The 25,093-nt window shown below is 40.2% G+C and overlaps 1 protein-coding gene and 1 pseudogene across 1 annotated transcript in view; one reads left to right on the top strand and one right to left on the bottom strand.

The window, feature by feature from the left end:
* Positions 1–25,093, top strand: part of SYTL5 (synaptotagmin like 5) — a 261,920-nt gene that overhangs the window by 11,594 nt on the left and 225,233 nt on the right. The gene's annotated exons all lie outside the window — the stretch shown is intronic.
* Positions 10,375–10,525, bottom strand: LOC139181831 (U2 spliceosomal RNA; annotated as a pseudogene).

Raw genomic sequence — 25,093 nt, 5'->3', positions numbered from 1 at the left:
ATCAGCCCTTCTGATGAATATTCAGAATTGATTTCATTTAGGATTGACTGGTTTGATCTCCTTGGTGTCCAAGGGACTCTTAAAGAGTCATCTGCAGCACCACAATTTGAAACCATCAATTCTTTGGCACTTAGCTTTCTTTGTGGTCCAGGTCTCACATCCATACATGATTACTGGAAAAACCATAGGTTTGACTATGTGGACCTTTGTTGGCAGAGTGATGTCTCTGCTTTTTAATACACTGTCTAGGTTTGTCATACCTTTCCTTTCAAGGAGCAAGTGTCTTTTAATTTCATGGCTGCAGTCACCACCTGAAGTGATTTTTGGAGCCTATGTATTTCACAATATGTGCAATAACTGTAATGTGATGTGTGAAATATGTGTGATTTCTATTGGTGACAAAGCCACACAGATACTGAAACTATTGTGGTTTGTTGCCTATATCCATATTTGAAGGAAATACTAAATTTTGGTTAGAGATTAGTGAATTCAATTCTGTCGCTCAGTTGTGTCCGACTCTGCAACCCCATGAACCACAGCACACCAGGCCTCCCTGTCTATCACCAACTCTCAGAGTTCACCAAAATTCATGTCCATTGAGTAGGTGATGCCATCCAGCCATCTCATCCTCTGTCGTCCCCTTCTCCTCCTACCCTCAATCTTTCCCAGCATCAGGGTCTTTTCAAATGAGTCAGCTGTTTGCATCAGGTGGCCAAAGTATTGGAGTTTCAGCTTCATGAACACCCAGGACTGATCTCCTTTAGGATGGACTGGTTGGATCTCCTTGCAGTCCAAGGAACTCTCAAGAATCTTCTCCAACACCACAGTTCAAAAGCATCATTTCTTTGGTGCTCAGCTTTCTTTACAATCTAACTCTCACATCCATACATGACTCTTGGAAAAACCATAGCCTTGACTAAACGGACCTTTGTTGACAGAGTAATGTCTCTGAGATTAGTGAATATAAGGATGTAATTTTTTTTTTCCATCCAAGTTCATTGACCTTCTAAATTCTATCCATACATCCTTGGGGACCGTGGACCCTAAGTTGAGAACCTTGCTGTAAGCAAAACGAAGGAAATTACAACAGATGAAGGAAATGATTTAAAGTCAATACCCAATGTTATCTAATCCATAGTCCACAAGGAAAGCATTTATTAAGTATCTCCAGCCCTTCATGGGGGGTTTCCCAGGTGGTGCCAGTGGTAAAGAACCCGCCTGCCAATGCAAGAGATATAAGAGACGTGAGTTTGATCCCTGGGTCAGGAAGATCCCCTGGAGGAGGACATGGTGACCCATTCCAGTATTCTTGCCTGGAGAATCCCATGGTCAGGGGAGTCTGGTAAGCTACAGTCTATGGGGTTGTGAAGAGTTGGACACTTCTGAAGTGACTTAGCACTCACACGCAACCCTTCATGGGAGGAGGTAGGGATTGCAATACATCCCAGTTCCCTTCGAATCTCACAGGCCTTCTCTTTGAGAGGAACTTCCTGTTCATTGCCCTGCAGACAGACCTCCATGCTTCTTGGTGAAAGTCCTGCCTCCTCCTCAGAGGAGTTCGTCTTACCATTGTATTCATCCGTCTCCTTTCTCCACTCTATTTTCCCCATTCAGGGATGTCCACCTTCAAATAGTTCTCTAGTGACTGCACTATAACAGTGGTCTTTGGCACCCTGAGCCTCTTCTGCTTCAAGGCCTTTCCCCTGTGGTGCATTATCTTGAGCAGAGCCATGCGCCCCTCCTAACTCTCCAGTAAAAACACTCTCAGAGGTAGTTCAGTCTTTATAAAAAATTTTTATTGAAATACAGTTGATTTACAATGTTGAGTTTCAGGTGTATAGCACAGTGATTCAGTTATATATATATATATATATATGTTTACATTCTCTTCTCTTATAGGTTACAAGATATTGAGTAGAGTTCTTAGTGCTATATATTAGGTCCTTGTTGGCAATCCATTTTATATATAAAAGTGTCTATATGTAATCCCAACTTTTTAATTTATCCCTCTTCCTCCACTTTTCCTCTGTGGTAATCATAAGCTTGTTTTCTCTGTGGGTTTATTTCTGCTTTTTGTAAGTAAGTTCATTTGTATCCTTTAAGATTCCACATATAAACATCATCATATGATATTTTCTTTCTGTTTCTGATTCAACTTTACTCAGTTTGATAATCTCTAGGTCCATCCATGTTGCTACAAATGGCATTAGTTCCTTCGTTTTTATGGCTGAGTAGTATCCCATTGTATGTGTACCACATCTTCTTTATCTATTCATCTGTTGATGGACAGTTAGGTTGCTTCCATGTCTTAGCTCTTGTAAGTATATAATAAACATTAGGGTACATGTGACTTTTCAAATTACGTTGTTTTTTTTTGCTGGATATAGGCCCAGGAGTGGGATTGCTGGATCGTACAGTAGAAAGGAAGCCGCTCTGTGCAGTCCGTGCTCAAGTTGTGGGGAATTATGTTCCATCTCCTTGAGGGTGGAGTATCTATATAAATTAGGTAGAATTCTTCTGTGTAGGAAAATGGTCTCCTCTGTCCCATTTACTTATTCAGTCATTTATTTATATTAGTATGGACTCATGGTAATGAAGTTTTAATGAAATAATCCCAATCTTATTTATGACCAATAGCATGAATTTCTATACCAAACTATGGCTAGCCCTATAGTTTTTAAGCACACAAAAAAGAGTAAAACCAATGGTTACATGTGGACTTTGTTTTACTGTTTGTCTCTCTTTCCTTCTTAGGGGCAGGTTTTTGCTTTAATTTCTAACCAAAAGAATAATTAACTAATGTGGTTTAAAAAAAATCAACCATCAAAGAGCACACAGTGAAAGATTACTTTCCACCCCATATCCTTTAATCCTTTTCAGATACATCTCTTATTAACTGTTACTGGTATTTTTCCAGAGATTTTTCAATGCATGTATTAACATATATCATTCAGCTATTTTAGACTCCAAAGCAAAGGATTAGGAGAGGAATAGCAGGGTAATGAAAGAGAAATAAGAAAGGAGAGGGTAGAAGCAGACCAAAGGTGGTTAGGTCAACCATACAATTTTTAATCACTATATTGGAAATGGATTCCTTTTTCCAAGGTTTTTTTCTGGTAGTTTTGCTGCATTTGTGCATTTTAACCTTTGCTTGTCAAGCAGTATAGCTGTATCAGTCTGGTTTCTTAGCAGAGGACAATCAAATCCTCTTTTACTAGTTTAAGAAGAATTTATTTGAAGGTATTAGGTGGTATGGTGTTTCTGGCCCCACTTTTCCCCACCTCCACCCAGGCCTTTTGGATATGTGACTGTAGTTTTTCTTTCTTTTTTTTTTTTTTTTTAACATATATTTAATTTTTGTTTGTTTATTTATGTCTTAGTTGCGGCATGCAGGATCTTTAGTTGTGGCCTACAGGTTCTAGTTCCCTGACTAGGGATTGAACCTGGGCCTCCTGCATTGAGGGCTTCCCAGGTGACTCGGTAAAAAATCCATCTGCCAATGCAGGAGACTCAGGTTTGATCCCTGGGTTGGGAAGATCTCCCTTCAGGAGAAGGGAATGGCAACCCACTCCAGTATCCTTGCCTGGAGAATCCCATGAACAGAGGAGACTGATGGACTACAGTCCAGGGGTCACCCAGAGTCAGACATGACTGAGCACGCATGCATGCATGCCCCTGCATTGGGAGCATGGAGTCTTAGCTACTGAACCACGAGAGAAGTCCCTGATCTCCTGACTGTCTGCCGTCACCGCATAGGGACAGTCAAGGATGACATTCCCAGGACTTGAAATCCTGAGGGGAGGCACGATGGACCCTTCATTTGCTCTACACCAGACTTGCTATGTATGATCTTCTTAGCTCTAAGAAAGCATTTTGGTTCTGATATTGTTCGCTGAAGGTTTCCCTGCCATTTCCTCCCATGACATCTGGCAGGGTGAGTAGCATGAGAATAATTCCAGGTGATACAACACTTTAGTTACATTGGATACTGTAAACAAGGAGTTTGACCCCATTGCACTTTCCCCATAATAAGTGAAAAGTCATAAGCAAAGGCCTATAGAAAAGAATATTCAGGCTGTCCTGTGGAGAAGATGTAAAGGAAGAGATACATCCCTGTTTCTGTCTATACCCTATATGTATATGCCAGTTGCTTTGGCTTAGGTATCCTAAATACCTAAAGGTGACAGTGGTGGGCTAATGGATGTAAAGCTCAATCTTGCCCTCCAACATCACTCCCACCACAAGCTAGACCGGCCTTATCAAGTGTCTGGTCTGGGTTATGTGGCATTAACTGATTGATCGAAGACATTTCCATTAAATGAAAAGGTTTTGAGTGTAGGTGTATATATTTGTTAAGTGCCAGTTGTGAGAATGGCCCACTTGAAACCTTTATTTGTTCTTTTTTTTCCCTCCTCTGAAGACCTTGTTCCAACTAAATATTTGCTGAAACATTTTGGTGACCTTTTTGTGTTTTAATTTAATAGGTAAAACCATACTGCTGCTAACAGTACAGATGCTAAAAACTACTGCATTTATGCAGTATTTTAAGGGGGGGATTTTAGTACATCTGGGTGAAAAATGAAGTATTGATATTTAGCTATGTAGCCAGTATCTGGATTCTTGATTGGATATTAATGAAAGGAGTTGGAATATGTATATATGAATATATTGAAATATATATACACACATGTTATATATATGTGTGTATATACACATATGTTATATATATGTGTGTGTGTGTGTGTGTGTGTGTGTATGCTTTAGAAAAGCATATAGTCTATAAACATTCCCAACTATGGCAACAGGACCAGGACATTTACTTGGAGGATCAAAACATATTGTGATATTGGCAAGAAGCTACTTGGCCCATATAGCTTTGTACATTTAGTCATTTGGTTTAATGTCCCTTGTGAATTGATGGAGATAGTTCACAAGGGATGTTAAATATGGAATAATCCATTCAGCTGTCTGGGAGTTTGTGGTAGGCACTCATTATTATTGTTATTTTTTGAGGTAGATTTTCTTGTGTAATATGTTACCAAACATATTTGTGACAAGTTCTGAAACTTCCATTCACAAAGATGCCAGGCTTGAATCAAGACTTAGGCTAGGAATGATATATATGGGGTGTAAAATATGACACAAACGAACTTACCTATGAAACAGATGCACAGAGAACAGACTTTGTGGTTGCCAAGGGGGAGGGAGGTGGAGGAGGGATGGAGTGGGAGTTTAGGGTTAGCAGATGCAAACTATGACATTTCGAGCAGATCAACAGGTCCTACTGTATAGCACAGGGAACTATATTCAGTATCCTGTGATAAACCAGAATGGAAAAGAATATGAAAAAGAATGTGTGTGTGTGTGTGTGTGTGTGTATGTATAACTGAATCACTTTGCTGTACAGCAGAAATATGGCAATCCACTCTAGTACTCTTGCCTGGGAAATCCCATGGACAGAGGAGCCTGGCAGGCTGCAGTCCATGGGGTTACAAAGAGTTGGATGCAACTCAGCAACTAACTCTTTCTAGTAATGGAGAAGGAAGGCGTTGTCTCACTGATCTTTTGTCCCAAATGCCTTTACATAGACACTTTATGTGTAAGAGGGACCAAAGTACTGTTGCCTTTGGCCTGTGGGCTTGGCAGCCTTAAGAGTTTGGTGTTATTATTCCTATTTGGAGGGGAGTAAACTGAGGCCTGGAGAAGTGAAGTAACCTAATATCATAAGCTATGAAGTGGAGGAACCAGGATTCACACTAGGACATTCTGGCTCCCAGGTCTGTGCTGTTCTTTTTCTTTATTAATATTTATTTTTGGCTATGTCAGGTCTTGATTGTGGCACACAGGCTCTCTAGTTGTTGTGCATGGGCTCTCAAGTGCACAGGCTTCAGTAGTTGAAACACGCAGGCTCAGTTGTTCCATGGCATGTGGGATCTTAGTTCCCCGACCAGGGATCAAACCTGTGTCCCCTGCATTGGAAGGCAGATTCTTCATCATTGAACCACCAGGGAAGTCCTTGTGCTGTTTACCTCTACACTGCACTTCCTTTCGTGATGCCAGCTTAGTGTCCATCATGTGATCCTGTAACCCTCGGGGTTTCCTGAGTTAGAACCTTGTAGCAAATGGAAAGGATGGCTCATCCAGGAACAACTTTTGCTTTTCTCACTGTGCTACTGAGTTTCCCAGAACATCCTCTTGGTGGAAGAATTAAATGGGAAGAATATTAATCTGATATTCCCCTAAGGGCACAAAATATAGGACTTTAAAAATGTCATTAAGATCAAATCTGGTCTTCTAAGTACAGGCAGAGCCAGGACGTGAATCCACACTGAGTAAAAGGACTGAAGCTGGAATTCTGCTGTTGCCATTTATTAGTTAGAACACGAGTGTGTTACTTTACCTCTCTTACCTGGCACTTGGTAAATACTAAAAAAGTGTTAGCTGTAATTTCTATATCACAATATTTCCTTAGCCCTCTACCTTTCCTTATGACAAAGCACGTTTAACTAGCTTTTATGTCAATCAGCAAGCTGCCTGATACGTCATTGAATTAAATAAATGTTAGTAAATATGAGATGGAACAGTGATGATGAAAAAATGGATACCCAAGAAGTCTAGATGGTCAAGGTGACTTTGTTTCTTTGTTAACATAATGACAAGTTGGAAGGAAAAGGAATGAGTCACACTGACAATGAAGTATCAATTTAGGGTTCATTTTAACTTATTATTTTATGACTGTTGCTTGTTTCCTGTTGCTATTCATTTCTTATTCATTGGGGGAACAATAGTTGTTTTTGGCTTTGTGAGTTTTGTATCTGAGACATTCACTTCAAAACATATTAGTCAAGCCTTTTCTTCTCCCCATCAGTCATCTCCAACACCAAAAATCAAATTTCCAATTTTTTTTCAGAAGTATTAGATGTGCAAAAATGTTGGCATGTGCTTACTCTTTTGGGATTACTTTTTATGAAGGTTCAATATAGGATTATTTTATTACAGAGAAGATGAATATGAAAGATCTTGTGGCAGTTGTCACTTTCCTTCTCTTAAAATGATGTTGTATAGAGAGCCTTTATGATAAAGGACGTTACAGTTGACGGACGATCCATTTTAAAGGGGAGAGTTTGATTATACTTTGTTGTTCAGTTGCTCACTTGTGTCGGACTTTTTGTGACGCCAAGAACTGCAGCATGCCAGGCTTCCCTGTCCTTCACTATCTCTCGGAGTTTGCCCAAACTCTTGTCCATTGAGTCAGTGATGCTATCTACCCATCTCATCCTCTGCCATCCCCTTCTCCTCCTGCCCTCAATCTTTCCCAGCATCGCGGTCTTTTCCAATTAGTCAGCTCTTCCTGTTAGGTGGCCAAAATATTGGAGCTTCAGCTTCAGTGATGCTGGAGCTTCAGCATCAGTCCCTCCAATGAATATTTAGGATTGATTTCGTTTGGGATTGACTGGTTTGATCTTGTTGCTGCCCAAGGGACTCTCAAAGAGTCTTTTCCAGGACCACAATTTGAAAGCATCAATTCTTTGGCACTCAGCCTTCTTTATGGTCCAAATCTCACGTCCATACATGACTACTGGATATACTTTATGGAGTATTTAAATACAAATACTTTGTCCACTTTGTGCTGTGCCTTACCTGGGACTGCTGAATGCATTTTCTGTCTATACACATTTGTTCTTACCTCATGTGCCTTCTGGTAACACCCTTTATTATGCCTGGAATTCAAGGCACCTCTTCTATGATGTAATTGAAGTATGTCTATATTCTTCAGTCTTCTCTCAGAGATTGGGGAGGCGTGGTATTGCCTCTCACTTTAGTAAGCCAGGAATGTGGTTATTTGCCATAAGTGAAAGTGAAGTAGCTCAGTCGTGTCTGACTCTTTGCGACCCTGTGGACTGTAGCCTACCAGGCTCCTCCCTGCATGGGATTCTCCAGGCAAGAATACTGGAGTGGGTTGCCATATCCTTCTCCAGGGGATCTTCCCAACCCAGGGATCGAACCTGGGTCTCCCGCATTGCAGGCAGACACTTTAACCTCTGAGCCACCAGGGAAGCCCAGTTATTTGCCATGCTGGGAGTCAATTTCCTCTTCTGGTATGCTTGAGGAGCCCTGAGTGTCATGACATGTATCACAAGTTTGTCCTGGTTATCTCTTGTCCCCTCACTTAGCTCATTACAGGTATCTGCTGCCTAGTAACTGAGCCTCCATGCTGCTGCCTCTCTCTGACCCATCCCCACACTATGGACAAGGGCCTCTTTTTTCCTTTTCTCTCTGTCTATTTGTATCACCACCAAATTTCCTTACATAAAGCTCTTCATACCTATATTTTTATCACCCTTTTGTATCTTGTTTTTTATAAAGTTTTGTATAAAACTTTATTTTATATTGGAGTATAGCTGATTAACAATGTTGTGATAGTTTTAAGTGTACAGCAAAGGGACTCAGCCATACATATACATGTATCCATTCTCCCCCAAACTCCCCTCCCATCCAGGCTGCCACATGACATTGAGCAGAGTTCTCTGTCCTATACAGTAGGACCTTGTTGGTTATCCATTTTAATTATAGCAGTGTGGACATGTCCATCCCAAACTCCCTAACTATCCCTTCCCCCTAGTCTTTCCCCTTATGATAACCATAAGTTTATTCTCTTAAGTCTGTGAGTTTCTTTCTGTTTTGTAAGTTCTTTGGTATCGTTTCTTTTTCGATTCCATGCAGAACGGATATCATATGGATTTCTCTTTCTCTGCCTGACTGATTTCACTTAGTATGATAATCTGTAGGTCCATCCACGTTGCTGCAAATGGCATTATTTCATTCTTTTTAATGGTGGAGTAATATTCTATTGTATATATGTACCACTTCTTTATCCATTCCTCTGTTGATAGACATTTAGGTTGCTTCCATGTAAACAGTACTGCAATGAACATTGGGGTGCATGTATCTTTTTGGATCATGTTTTTCTCCAGATATATGCCTAGGAGTGGGATTGCAGGGTCATATGGTAGCTCTATTTTTAATTTTTTAAAGGAACCTCCACATTTTTCTCCATAGTGGCTGGCTGTATAGACAAGGTTCTCTTTATCAAAACTCTGCTCACAGAAAACTATGTTGTTTAAGGCTTGGAGATAACAGTGGGGGAGTACAATGCAGATAGGAGATTTTCAATTGGATATCAGCCATATTATGCTTTCAGTCCACTGGCCCTGCCCCTTCATTCTTCTTCCCTCTTGGCCTGCATCTGTGTTTCAGATCCCACCTATGCCCTTGCATAAGAGTCATCCTTTTCCTATTCTCAATCCTTTCTCCTCCGTGTCAGGAGAGGCAAAAGCCCTTTACAACCATAATGATCTTTGGCGAATGGATACTGGGGATCATAAAAACACTGTTGTACAACATCCTACAAAATCCATTGCCTCTCACTTGGAATCATCAGCTCCTGGGTTTCTCCATGAGTCCAGTCATGTGTGTGTCATACTCTTCAACCTGCTTGGCTGCAAACTATTTCCAATGTAGTGACTTCAAGAAGGAAATAAACATGTTTGGAGTTCTGCTCTGAAGATTAAGTATGGCTACAGGGTCAAACTTAGTATTTTCTTTGTCCCCTTGTCTGTGGTTTACAAAGGGTGATTATGACTGTGGAATCTGGAAGAAACATAAATGTAAAATATAAAAACAAACCATTGCACCTTTTCACAAACACTTGAGACCTAATTCCACAGGTCCACAAAACTCATGTGCCTAGCAGTAGGTGGGGTTCCATGTGTTCCAAAACAAAACCAAATACAACAGCAGCACCAATTAAGACTTTGCATCAAAGAACACTTAAAGTCCACTTAGTCAATACTGTGAATTTCATATGCAAATACTGTTTTTAAAGTTCTTCTGGTTTAGCTCTTTATTAATTAAATGATGGAAACAAGTGACATTTTTAGTTGCCATATGGGTTTTTTAGTGTACTGTTTGAAAAACATTATTACTGTCTGAGGAGAGACTTAATATTTAGTGACTTAATTCTAAGCTTTTCCATTTATTTCATTCAGTCCAGTATTTGTTTGTTTGGCCACACCATGCAATTTGCAGGATCTCAGATCCCTGACCAGGGCCATGCAGTGAAAGCTCGGGGTCCTAAGCACTAGGTCACCAGGGAACTCCCTTCTGCCCGGTTTTTGGACATATGTTTAATAAGTTCCTGCTGAAGGCCAGATCACCAGACACCAAAGATGATTCAGACCCAGATTGCACCCTAAAAAATCACCTCCTGGGGAGAATCAACATACATACATACATACACACACACGTGTGTGTATGTATATATATGTGTATATATATATATAAATACAAGGTAGAGAGTTGTGAGTGCCCCAGGAGAGATTTGGATAAAAAGTTCATTTACAGCACTTAATATTCAAGAGCAGTATGATTCCTCTGATAGCACTTTCAACTGTCTAGGGCGTCCCACTTGATTTGCACGTCTTTGATACTACACTTGATCTTAGCCAAAAGGCCGAGAAGCGATTTTGCACGTCTTTGAATCTCAATAGACTGAGATTCAAATCCTGCCTCTGACACATAACAACTATATGACCTTAGAGTGTTCCTTTATATTCAGTGAAATTCAGTGTACCCATTTATACACTGAGGTCAATAATTCCTCAGAGGGTGACCTGAGGATGACCTGAAATGACACATGTGGTATATAAAGTACTTGGCACATAGTAGGTACCTAGCAGGTGTCTCCTCTCCTGTTGCTCCATAAACAAACCAAGTAGATGAATAAATGTAAGTGCCCTAATGTGTGAAAATGTATTGGATAATCCAAAGGAGGAGGAGGTCACAGCTTCCAATCTAAGGGTATAAAAACTATATGACATATTTAAAATTTACTTTATCACAATGCCTTTGCTGACGGCCCTATATAAAATAACAACATAGTGTGTATACACACACTATGTTGTATATAGTGTATGAGGTAAAGAATCCACCTGCCAATGCGGGAATTAATTGATCGCTGGGTCAGCAAGATCCCCTGGAGGAGGGAATGGCAACCCACTCCAGTATTGCCTGGAGAATCCCATGGACAGAGGAGCCTGGCGGGCTATAGTTCATGGGGTTGCAAAGAGTTGGACGTGACTTAATGGCTAAACAGCAACAACACTGCTAACTTCTTTTCTACTTTGTTTTCTCCCTAGCATGAATCATCTGAAATATTACATATTTACTTGTTTCCTGGCTGCCCACAACCCTTCCCCTTAGAGAATGTATGTTCCCCAAGAGCACAGGCTTTGTCATTTAGTTCACTGCTGTATCCCTGGAGCCTAGAACAGTGATTAGCATATAGTTAGCACTTAATAAATATTTATTAGATGAATGAATGTAGGGACTAAAACAAATTTTGAAGTAAATTAGTTTTTTTCTTTTTTAAATTTATTTCTTTATTTTGGCTGCGCTGGGTCTTTGTTGCTGTGTGGGCTTTTCTCTAGCTGTGATGAGCAGGGGCTACTCTCTAGTTACAGTGCATGGGCTTCTCATTACGGTGGCTTCTCTTGTTGCAAAGCACGGGCTCTAGGGCACACGGGCTTCAGTAGTTGTTGCACACGGGCCCAGTAGTTGTGGTTCCTGGGCTCTGGAGCACAGACTCAGTAGTTGTGTTGCATGGGCTTAGTTGCTCCATGACATGTGGGATCTTCCCGGACCAGGGATCAAACCCATGTCTCCTGCATTGGTAGGCAGATTCCTTACCGTTGAGCCACCAGGGAAGCCCCTGGTTCTTTTTCTTTCCATTGGCTTCTGTGATAACATGAAACTTTTTGGCTAGTGAGTTGGCATCACTGGTACATTGGATCCTGAGGTTTTGCATTCCATCATGCCTGTTAGTAGTGGTCATCTCTTAGCTATTTTCATTTTTTTCCAGTGTGCTACTTGCTTGTCTCCAGAATCCCCCTCTACCGTCAAACCTTATCAACCTCTCTCACCTCTGCTGATCTATTTCCTTCCAGGAGTATGTATCCCTGACTTTGTAACTTCTAGATCTTTCTTTTCTCTCTCTTCAGTGGTTTCTGTGTGATGGTGACTCTGTCACATTTCCACCAGTAGGTGCCAGTATCTGATATGACTTGCAGAGACAGATTTACCACTTATGGAGGATTCTTTTTCTGGAAAATGTTCCCATTTGAGGAGAATTCAGAAAGAGCAAAACCTTCTCTCTGCTTGGAAGAAGGCTAGGTTGAAATCTTATTAACCTATGAAAGATGCCCTGGAGAAGGAAATGGCAACCCACTCCAGTATTCTTGCCTGGAGAATCTCATGAACAGAGGGCTATAGTTCATGGAGTTGCAAAATGTCAGATGGGACTGAACACACACACACACTGCATTATGAGACTGTGGGTGTGCCTTGGAGTTCTGCATTCACAGCTGCTTTAAAGGTGTCATCCGCTTAGTATGAATAGAATGCTAGATTTCTAATTTTAAAAAGTATTTATGCAACAAGCAACAGGGAACTATAGTCAATATCTTATATCTATAATGGAAAATAATTTCAAAGTTAATGTGTACATGTACAACTGAATCACCTTGCTCTGCGCCTGAAACATTGTATGTAAGTCAACTATACTTCAATAAAAGATATACATTAAGAAAAAAATAAAGACATGATTGAAGGTGTTATATTCCTTGTTTTCATTGTTCTTTTAAAGTAGATAGTTCTTACTGCCTTTATTTATATGGTTTCAGAAAAAATTCATTTTCCTGCATGTTGGTGCCAACATAGTAGGCAAAAACTATTTTGGAAAAGGCATACAAAGTAAAAATAATATACAAGTGAGGGTAGTATTTTAAAGTTTTTGGTAAGATAAAAAGTTTGGTTTCTTAGATGACTTTCCAGTTTTTAAACTGGAAAATATGCATTTTCAAGATGAATATTTAAAACAAAAGTTAAAGCTGTAATATATCCCAACATTGTAAAATATTAATGTTTCCCTAAGAATCTTACCCTTGATCCTATCAGATACAGGAAGAATCTCAAAGAAAGGTTTCATATGTTCTCTTTAAAGTTTTGAAAGTAAAGATTCAACGGATAAATATTTAGAGGGTGATAACAATGATTAGATTTAATGTAATGATTTAAATTCTGGTTGAAAGATTATTCCATATTAGGAAGTCTCTTCATATAATATTTATCAAAGAAAATTTAAAAGATTGCCTTTTTAAATTGAAGTATAGTTGATTGACAGTGTTGTATTAATTACTGCTGTACAGCAAAGTGATTCAGTCATATATATATATTCAGTAATATAAAAATATATTCTTTTCCATTATGGTTTAGCATAGGACACTGAATATCGTTCCCTGTGCTATACAGTAGGATCTTGTTGTTTATCGGTTCTATATGTAATAGTTTGCATCTACTAATCTTAAACTCCCAATCCTTCCCTCCTTCCCATTCCCTTCTGCCTGGCAACTCCAAGTCTGTACTGTTATGTCTGAGTCAATATCTATTTCATAGGTGGTTTCATTTGTGTCATAGTTTAGATTCCACATGTAAGTGATATCATATGGTATTTGTCTTTCTGACTTAACTTCACTTAATATGATAATCTCTAGTTGCATCCATGTTGCTGCAAATGACATTATCTCATTCTTTTTTATGGTTTAGTAATATTCCATTGTATGTACATACCACATCTTCTTTACTCACGTATCTGTTGATGGACGTTTGGCTTGTTTCCATATCTTGGCTATGTAAATAGGGTGGAGGTGTTATATTTCTGGACAGAAGTCTCTGATACCATTTATCCTCACATAAATACAAAATCTTTACAGCGTCTTTTTGATGGATACATCTACACACTGGAAACCTTTAAAAGGCATATTTAAATCAGCCTCAAAAGCAGTTACCCCATTTCATCTCCCAGATGTTCAAGGAACTCTTCCATGCTGTTGGGCTACTTACCAAAAAATTCACAGTATCCACTGAAAAATGTGCACAACCAAAAAGTTAAGAATAACATTTTATTGGGGGCATTATTAAGGACTTAAGCCCAAGATACAGCCTCTTGGACAACTGAGGGCCTGTTCTGAAGAGGTGAGGCAGGAGCCAGGATGCATCGAGTTTTTGCAACAACAACAAAAATACCCAGGTAGTTGGATGTAAAACGATTACTGGTAATTAAGGAAAACCAGACATCTCAAGTTAGTGAATTTAGCACTATTCTATGTATGGGAAGATGTGAGAGTCTGGGTGTTTTGAAATTACTGCTTTGATATGCACATTAGCTATCTAGGGTCTGTATCCAGTTTTTCTCCATCCTGAATCCTCTGAGGGTATACATCTGGCTCAAACCTTAACTTAGAGCTAGTGAATTTTTTTTTTTTTTTTTGGTAAGCCATCTCATTTCCTATTTGGAAGGTAGAATTTAAGCAGTAAGTTAACATGATACGGTATTGTCATTCTGCCTAACAGTCAAATGGTGCTTTAAAATACATGAAGTCAGACCAAAATTGCTACTTTAATAGCTTCCTGCAGTTTGTGCTTGTAACTTTCAGGGCGAGCACAGAATTTATCATTGGGACACCTGAGCTATTGTGTATGGGGGGAAAATACCACTTTAATGCATCTCTCGGTTATTCAGAAGCAAGGCCCAGATCCTATTATGCATAAAAATGGGAAATGCTGTCTTCTTTGGAGCACAGTTGTGTCTCTAAGAGATGATTATGTTGTTAATAAACTTTTTTTTTTTTTTAACTTTCTTTAAAGGGGGTGAGTTATGGGCCCAGTAATTTGTGGGAGAGAGCAGGAGAGGGAAGTCTGTAATGAGAGGAGAAAGTGAGGTAGGAGACAGTGGGCCTCTGGGCCAGACACCTGGTGGTTATCAAGTGGAGTAAAACTGAGCCGTTATTCTCACCCAGACACTCCAAGGACAAAGCTAGTGGCAAAAACTGATCTCAGCTAAATCAAAGAGATAAGGTGCCCACTGCTGAGGTCAAGGAAGACTTCCCTGTCTGCACATGTGCAGGAAGGCTTCTTGGGGGTCGAAAAGGGAGGGAGGCCCCACCCCATAAGAAGTGTGGACATGCACCCATAGGCCTTTATGGTGGGATCCAAAATGCAAGTTGCACATGCATTTTGGGGAGGATCCATGGACCAGTCAGATGTGAAGAAAGAAAAAAGCTAACTGGTCAAGGGTAAATAAAGACCCGGAAGGACTGTCTTATATAAGTGATTTACCTTACCTCCATATTGCACTCATTCTCACTCAGGATGTCCACACTCCTTTCCGGGTGTGTATCTCTGCCTAGCTTCTGAGCTGGATAAACTGTTTTACTGTGTGCTCTCCCAAACATTGTCCTGTATCTCTAATAGTAAACATTGTACCTATTTGTACAGTCTTTGCCTCCTTGAAATATTCTTCCTTCAAACAGGGGCAAGAGCCAGAGCCACTTTGCTTCTAGCCTTTAGCCCCTGGTGGTCTAGTGGTGAGGACTCCTGATTTTCATCCAGGTTACCCAGCTTTAATTCCTGGGCAGGGAACTAAGATCTCTCTTCAGGACCGCTCACTGCAATCAAAAGGAGCTTTCCCCCTCAACAGCAGGGGTGTGCTGAGTTGCTAAAGAGGAAGAGGGGTCCATATGAGACCCCAGAGAATGGGTGTGACCTGTTGGCTCTAGAAAAAAGAAGTTTTGGGAAAGGTTTTAAAGCTTTCAGATTTTTGTAAAGGTTCCCCTCTGTTTATCATAAGCCTGCAATAAAGTTGGTTAAATAGTAGCCTGGTGTTTATCACACTTTGCTGAAAAATGGGCAGGGCTATGTCAGTGGTTTGGATCAAGTACTGTTGCATTCAGTGGAAGTGAGGAGGGCAACATGCAGAGGAAAAGAGAGCAAAACAGTTTTAAGGTGGACAGAGGTGGTCAGGGGAGGATTGACGAGGTGATCTCACCAGCTTAGACAAGTAGCCTTTGGGGAACCTCAGAAGCATGTAAGGAGGGAACTGGCTATTATCTTTGGATCAATCAAAAGAGGGATCTCAGAAAACTGGAGAACTGTATTTGCATGCATAAAGTCCTTTCACATATAGTTATTAGCATCACTTTAGTGTTTTTAGCAGAAAGTTATGAAAGTTTAGCAGAAAGATACGAAAAAACATAACTGATTTGGTTTTGACCCTCTAAAGAGGAAACGTGACAAGAGTTCAGAATTCAATCAGGCTACACAACTGAAGGAAGTTAGCTGCAAAAATAATTGGAATTCAGTGTCGACTTCTAGGCAAGTCAGAAATTACATTGGGATAAAACCCGAAATAGGCAGAGACAAATCCCCTTCAAAAAAGTATTGATTGAGAGTTTCACATTTCATGGTAAATATAAAAGGGGTTTAAAGGCATCTGTTAGGACCTCACAAAGGATACTTATCCTAAAGCTTGGATCCTGTGTCTTGCCTACCTGCCTGTCCTCTGAGATGGTAACCGAGTTTGACTTATTAGTAATCTGGATATGTTTAAGCTTTGTGTTTGTAATATTGAGACAGTTGTCCTCAAATATTCATTTTTTTCTTTTTCTAAGTTAGTAGCATCCTTGCTTTTTAGCCAGGCATGTGATTGTTCAAGATTACATTTCCTAGCCATCTTTTTAGTTAAGTTTGACCACATGAATGCATATAAGAAGATGTGGTGTGCACCATACAGAAACTATCTTTGAAAGGAGAGGGGAACCTGTATTTATTGTTTTCTTTTTTCATTCCTGGTAGGGGGATATAGATATGATGGCTGGATATGAGGTGACGAATAGTAGACAAGGAAGTGGCCAATAGAGTGGCAAGATAGAAGGAGCCTGGGTCCCTGATACCATGAAACAGCTGAACCAGCCTAACCACCTTTCTCTAGATTTTTACATTAGGGATAAAGACATGTTGACTTTTTTTAGCTGCTTCTGCACGTGAACCTGGTCCTGATAAGTATAGGAAAGTACTCTCAATTCACTTGAAAGGAAAATATTTTCTCTTTGCTGGTAAGTACATTTCCAAACCAGGGAATATATAGAATAAAAATAAGGGTTGTATCAGTTATCTTTCACTACTGTAATGCTGTATGACAGCCACAGCACAGCACAGCTTTCTTCTATGCGTCCCTCATCCTCCAGCAAGCTAGCCCAGGCACAGTCTCATGACAGTGGCAGACATGTGAGAGAACAAGTGTTTTTCCATGCTTCTACTTGTCTCATGGTTGTTAACACTCCATTGTCCAAAGCAAGGCATGTACCTGGACTCAGTCATGGGGATGAAAAATATATTGTCTCTTTCTTTTTTAAAACATTTATTTTTTGCGTGCACTGGGTCTTAGTTGTGGCACACGGGGGATTTTCGATCTTAATTGTGGCATGTGGGTTCTTTAGTTGGGGCATGTGGGATCTAATTCCCTGACCAGAGATCAAATCCAGGTCCCCTGCATTGGGAGTGCTGAGTCTTAGCCACTGAACCACCAGGAAAGTCCCAAATCTGTCTCTTGCTATGGGAAGCTGCAAAATCACTTGGCAAAAGACATGGATACAGAAATGAGTAAAGAACTGGGACCAGTAATGCAATCAGTCTAACTTTAGTACTAACACTTAGTACTAATAGTTTGTCTATATTTGGTATTTAATGTATTTGCAATATTGAGGTGAATTGGGCATGTAAGAAATTGTGACTCGCTTAGATTGTGATTCCAATTTTGCATGTATGGTTTTGTCATTAATTTGAATCTTTTGATTCACAGTTGAAAGGTGTAGGCTAACTTTACTAAGTGAAGAATATTGAAGGTCTAAGAGAACTTGAGGTTCATTATACTTTTTAATTGAATTTTTAGATTTTTCTAAGATTTGATACTTAAGGAAAATACTTTATTTAGTGCTATTCTTAGCTCTTTTGAAAGGCTTTTCCTGACCAGGCTATTTTCTTTAAAAGAATGACTGTATCCTCTTACCTTGTTGTCTCTAGGGCATTTATCAGTATGTGGCATTATATATTTAATATATATATTACTCACCATAAAGGTAATAATTTTGTGTTGCCTCCTGCTATATCCAGAACACCTTAAAATCATTTGGCATATAGAAAGTGTTCAAAAAATTTACTGACTGAATTAAGCTTTTACTTTTAGGCCATGTGTTTGAAATGCTTAAAAAGCATTGAAAATAGGTCAATTGAGATTACTCAGTCTGAGGAGCAAAAACAAACAACAGAGAAATGAACAGTGCATGTGGGATACCACCAAGCATAACAACATAGTCATAAAGGGAAAACTGAGAGAATTTATTAGTACCAGACCTACCCAACAAGACGCATTAAAGAGAGTCCTTCAGACTGAAATGAAAGGACATTAGTAAGTTACCCAAAGCCACATGAAGAAATAAAGAGCACCAGTAAATATACATATTTTAGTAAATATATGAAAGACAGCATACATGTATTTTTTGTTTAACTCTTTTACCATATCTAATTTAAAAGACAATTATGTAAAACAGTTATTATAGTTCTGTGTTGGTGGGCAGACAGTGTATAAAGCTATAATTTGTGTGACAATAACAGGACAAAGTTAAAGAATGGAATGGAGACAAGTTGGAGCAGATTTTGTATACTACTGTAGTTAAGTTGGTATTAATTTGAACTAGATTGTTTTAAGTTAAGATGATAATTGTCATTGCAAGGGCAGTCACTAAGAAAATAACTTAAATATATTAAAATAAATGAAAAGTGAATGAAATGGTACATTATATCTTTTAACACAAAAAGACAGTGGTAAAGGAATAGAAGAATGAAAAAGACATAAGGAAAATAAATAGCAAAATGGTGGGTATAAATCTTACCTTATGAGTAAACACTTTAAATGTAAATGGATTGAAAGTTGCTCAGTTGTGTCTGACTTTGTGACCCTGTGGACTATACAGTCCATGGAATTCTCCAGGCCAGAATACTCCAGAAGAGTCGAGTGGGTAGCCTTTCCCTTCTCCAGGGGATCTTCCCAACTCATGGATCAAACCCAGGTCTCTTGCATGGCAGGCAGATTCTTTACCATCTGAGCCACAAGGGAAGCCCAAGAATACTGGAGTGGGTAGCCTATCCCTTCTCCAGTGCATCTTCCCGACCCAGGTATCAAACTGGGGTCTCCTGCATTGCAGGCAGATTCTTTATCAACTGAGCTATCAGGGAAGCCCATAAATCGATTAAGCATTCCAATTACATGAATTGGCAGAATGGATTTTAAAAAAATGAACCACTTACATGCTGGCTACAAGGGCCACATTGGCTTGGCCAAAAAGTTTAGTAAGATGTTATGGAAAAAACCCGAACGAACTTTTTGGTGTACCCAGTGCTTTAGATTCAAAGTCACAAAAGATCGAAAGTTGAAGGGTAGAGAAACCATGCAAACAGTAATCAAAAGAGAGCTGGAGCAACTATTCTAATATCTGACAGAATAGACTTTAAGACAAAATTGTAGCTAGAGCCAAAGTAATACATTTTATAATATGTCTCAACCCACCAAAAAGATATAACAATTGTTTGGTTGCTAAGTCCTGTTGGACTCTTTGTGACCCCTGTGGACTGTAGCCTGCCAGACTCCTCTGTCCATGGCATTTTCCAGGCAAGATTACTGGAGGGGGTTGCCATTTCCTACTCCAGGGGATCTTCCCCACACAGGCATCTCCGTAGCTCCTGCATCTTTTACTGCTGAGTCACCAGGGTATGCACCTAACCAAAAAAACCCCTGAGATACATGAAGCAAAAGTTAACAGAAAAGCATATGTATTAGGGGTATCCTGGCTATCTTTAGAAAATATAATCTGCCACATCCACATACATTAAAAGCAGGGAAAATTACACAACTTTTGGAATTCACCTCATCTTGTTCCAGTAACTCTCGTTTAGATACATGTTGTGAAAATTAATGGGCTGATTACCCTGTCAAATCTCAAGATTGTTTGTTGAACCCAAATTAACAGGGAAAGGCTGAGGCAATGCAGAGTGTATACAGTTCATATGACTTTAAAGTGAAGGCACCCATATGTTTAGGTTGGCCATCTCTTGTATATTAGTCTGCATTCCTCTAATGGCCTGGATATCATGTATTGATACTAGGTATTTAGGGCTGTGGCTGATTAGCCTTTAAATTATGGGGGGCATGTATTTATGCTCTCCCAGGAAGCTGAGCCTTCCTTCATTGGATATTTGAAATGCTATTCTTTACCTAACAGTAGTTGGAGAAGGCAATGGCACCCCACTCCAGTACTTTGCCTGGAAAATCCCATGGACGGAGGAGCCTGGTGGGCTGCAGTCCATGGGGTCACTAGGAGTCGGACACGACTGAGTGACTTCAATTTCACTTTTCACTTTCATGCACTGGAGAAGGAAACGGCAACCCACTCCAGTGTTCTTGCCTGGAGAATCTCAGGGACGGGGGAGCCTGGTGGCTGCCGTCCATGGGGTTGCAAAGAGTCAGACACGACTGAGCGACTTCACTTTCATTTTCACTTTCATGCATTGGAGAAGGAAATGGCAACCCACTCCAGTGGTCTTGCCTGGAGAATCTCAGGGACGGGGGAGCCTGGTGGCTGCCGTCTATGGGGTCACACAGAGTCAGACATGGCTGAAGTGACTTAGCAGCAGCAGTAGGTAAAGTAGTCTACGTTGTACCAGTGAGTTGTCCCTACAAGGGAACAGTATGTGTCAACATGTACATCAACAGACATGATAGGTAGATAGACTTTCTAAAAGTGGCCCCCAAGATTTCAGATCTCAATCTCCAGGACCTGTAAACATATATGGATGTCTCTTTTTGTGCTGTAGGATACAGCTGATCTTAAAAATACAGATTTTCAGAGTGAGCCTAACCCAATCACATGAGCTTTTAAAAGCAGAGAGATTTCTTTAGCTGGTGGTAGAATAGGAGGGCAGAAGGGAATATCTGAGTCAGAACATAGCAAAGATTTTTTAGAAATTTATTTTATTGAAATATAGTTGATTTACAGTGTTAATTCTGCCATATAGCACAGTGATTCAGTTTTACATACATGTGTATATATACACACACACACACATTGTTTTTCATAATCTTTCCAGTATGGTTTATCACAGGGAATTGAATATAAGTCCCTGTGTTCTGCAGTAGGACTTTGTTGCTTACCCATTAGATATGTGTAGTAGCTTGCATCTGCTAATCCCGAGCTCCCAGTCCATTACTCCCTCACCCCTGTCCTCCTTGGCAGTGACAAGTCTGCTCTCTACATCACTGAGTCTGTTTCATAGATAAGTTCATTTGTGGCATAATTTAGATTCTGCCTATAAGTGATACCATAAACCCTGTTGCCGGGTAAGTTGGCCCTGCTCTTGCGCCCAGGTGTCAGATGAGGAAACTGATGCTCAAAGGACCAAAAGTCGCAGTGAAAAAGACACAGAGCTGGGACCAGAAGCCAGCTCATGAATGAGTCCAGTTAAGAACTCCCAGAGCCAGTATCCCTGGGGCCCAACCCGGTTGTGTTCCTGGATCCTGATATTTGTCACTTTCTTTTTGACCTACTTCACTTAGTTTGATAACCTCTAGTTGCATCCATGTTGCTGCAAATGGCATTATTTCATCCTTATTCATGGCCAAGTAGTATTCTATTGTATATATTGCATGTACCACAGCTTCTTTACCCATTCATCTGTTGATGGAGAGTTTGTTTCCATGTCTTGGCTACTGTGAATAGTGCTACTATGAACATAGGGGTGCATGTATCTCTTTGAATTAAAGTTCTGTTTGGATATATGCCCAGGAATGGAATTGCTGGATCATATGGCAACTATTTTTAGTTTTATGAGTAAGAACATGAGAAAGATTTAGCACACTGTTAACAGCCTTGAAGATGGAGGGGACCACTTGGTAAGAAATACAGGTGGCCTCCAGGAGCTGAGAGTCAGAAAGGACAGCTGACAATCAGAAAGGAAAGGGGAACTGGAGTCCTACAACTTCAGGGGAATGAATTTTGCCAACCACATACATGAACTTTAGTTTGGAGCAGATTCTCCCCCAGAATTTATGGATAAGAGCCTAGCCCAGCTCGCACCTTGATTTTGGTCTCATGAGACCCAGAGCAGAGAATCCAGATGAGTCCACCGGACCTCTGACTTACAGAGCTGTAAGGTAATAAATGGTGGTTATTATCTTCTCAGTTTACGGTAATTTGTTAAACAGCCATAGAAAATAGACACAGTGGTTTGAGTACCATTGTATTCCTGTTATTTCTCATCTTCCCATGATCATATGAATGAGGTACATGCTGGATGTTGAATATGGAGCACCAGAAACATATCTGTGATGAGTTATGGACCTCACATGGGCTTCCCTGGTGGCTCAGATGGTAAAGCGTCTGCCTGTAGTGCAGGAGACCTGGGTTTGATCCTTGGATTGGGAAGATCCCCTGGAGAAGGAAATGGCGACCCACTCCAGTACTCTTGCCTGGAAAATTCCATGGACTGAGGAGCCTGGTAGGCTACAGACCATGGGGTCACAAAGAGTCGGACATGACTGAGTGATATCCTATGGACCTCACAAATTCAGGTATTTCCCCAAAGCAAATGGAGAATTCATGGATTTACTGATTTTTCACGTACGTGACACCCATTTTCTTTATTATTGTTTCAAAACATTATCTTGCATTATGGAAGGGGGTTGGATTATAACCCTGCCTGGAATTTTCTTCACAGTATTTCTACAGATGATTGGGGGAGTATGTGAGAAGGGCCTACCTGATCCGTGTGTACAGTTTCCACTTTATTTTTAGAGCAGCAAGTTCTGGTATTGTTTACTGAGCCTGTAGAATTTAAAGGACTTATTTTAGGCGACATTTTTGATCATTTTTAGAGATTTTTTGGGAATGTGAGTAAAGAAACTTATTTAGGGATTCCTTTATTGTGAAATTTTCCCTCATTGAAAATGTCCTTTCACCAAGTACAGGTGATAAGCTTCAAATTGGTGGTCATTCTGTTGTTGTTCAGTTGTGTCCAACTCTTTTGAGACCCCATGGACTGCAGCATGCCAGGCATCCCTGTCCTTTACCATCTCCTGGAGTTTGCTCAAACTCAGATTCCATTGGTGATGCCATCCAACCTCCTCATCCTCTGTCCTCCCCTTCTCCTGCCTTCAATCTTTCCCAGCATCAGGGTCTTTTCCAATGAGTCAGCTCTTCACATCAGGTAGCCGAAATATTAGAGCTTCAGAATGGCCCCAATTGGGTCATTCTGTAGCCCCCCAAAGTAGAAAATCTTTCTTTTGTCATGTGCCACCTCTCGCTGGTAGGAGCAACCTCACCTTGCATCTTGGCATAGATCAACCCATTACTGGCTTTCAAAGCTGGCTTTCAGCAAACCCTTATTTGCCTTGATTTTTTTCATTGTTTTTATATTGCATTCTATTGATTGTAGGGTCAAAATGCCTTAAAACTTTGCTTTGAATAGAAAAGGAATTTAAAGATACACAGAGCTGAGTTGGACTCACAAAATAAGAGCAGAGCAAAATAATACATAGAGCTTGACCCACAAAATAATAATTTTGCATCTGTCTCTGTTCAATCTCTTTCTCTCCACCTTCCCCTCTCCCTTTACCTCCGGTTTTTAATATTTATCCCTATCCCACCTTCATGCCCCAAGGCTGTAAGTTTAGCATAACTCTCATTTGGGCCTTTTCTCTTTTATCAACTAAGTGCAGGAATTTTCAAAGATTAACTATGATAAGTTACTGTGAAATAGTGAGACAGACCTTTGGGCGATAATCCTTTCATCCAAAAGAAGGGTGAACCTTTGAACAGTTCATTTACTAGGTTATGCACCTCTTCAAATGAATCTACATATACCCCAACTTTTTTTTTTGGCCTGAGGTTTTTGAGGTTGCTTGGAGAGATAATTAACCTATTCCATGAGGAAATAAGTTGCCTTGCTAACAGATTACTCTCTGAGATACATTTTTATTCCTTAGGTGTAACTTCTTTCTGTGTTTTAGCTGCATAGCCTTTATCCCTCCAGCCTTCCACTGCTCTGCTGGTTCTGATGTGGAGATTAGCTAGGGGAAGGTTTGATTCAAAGTTGAGGCAGGACCTATTGCATGATGGGATCAGGAGAGTCTTGCTAAGAGTCCAACAGGAAGTGGATAGATTCTCTTAGATTATTTTATGGGCTGTACATTGTCATCGTAGGTACACTGGCTAAGTGCAATGACACCCATGAATACAGCCAATCAGGGCAAAGAAAGCCATATTCTAGATGTAAACTCCCTTCGTCTAAGGTATCTGTTGGTGTAAAAGGTGAAATGTGCTACATTTCCTAAGCTCGGTGCTCAAAATTCTGTTTACTGTGTTTCATCTGAGTTACAAATTGCACGCCCCTAGAGGCAAGACAGATAGACAGTAGAAGACAGTGGTCACTGTAGCAAACCAGAAGTGTGCAGCTTGTCATCAGGGGACAGCCATCCACCAACCCCTTCCTAACGATGCCATGCAGATTTTGACACCAGCATTTCTTGATCCTCTGATTTTTCAAAGAGGAAGCAGAAACATGGGTTATTTTATGTGAAATGTCCCCATTAATAAATGCTTGCCATTATTTTGTAAACATTTAAAACAATAATTAGGACTAAACAAAATACTCCTGGAGGCTGGATTTAGTCACTGGATCAGTTGGTGAACTTTGATCAAAACCAAGGTTTCCTTGGAGACTTCCCTGGTGGTCCAGTGGTTAAGACTTCATTCTTTTGCTGTAGGGAAGACAGGTTTGATCCCTGGTCTCAGGGAACTGAGATCCCCGCATGCCTTGCTGTGTGGCCAAAAAACAAACACAAAACCAAGGGTTCCTTGTGATCTTGTTTTCCTCATTCGTTCTCTCTCGGAGAAGGCATGCATGTTGAGTAAACAGGTATTTTGAATGAAGACTAGGTACATCATGGGTGAATAATTTGTACAAGGATGTAATTTTTTACATCAATATTTACCTAGCTGCATGAACTAGGGTTGGGAAATTCATAGGAAGTCAGTGATACATGCATATGACCACTGTGTGTGTTTTCCTGTCTTTTACTATATGATGT

This window comes from Bos indicus, chromosome X (genome assembly GCF_029378745.1).
Source record: "Bos indicus isolate NIAB-ARS_2022 breed Sahiwal x Tharparkar chromosome X, NIAB-ARS_B.indTharparkar_mat_pri_1.0, whole genome shotgun sequence".
Lineage (NCBI taxonomy): Eukaryota > Metazoa > Chordata > Mammalia > Artiodactyla > Bovidae > Bos > Bos indicus.
The sequence above is the reverse complement of the archived record's forward strand: the minus strand, read 5'-3'. Positions and strand labels throughout refer to the sequence as shown.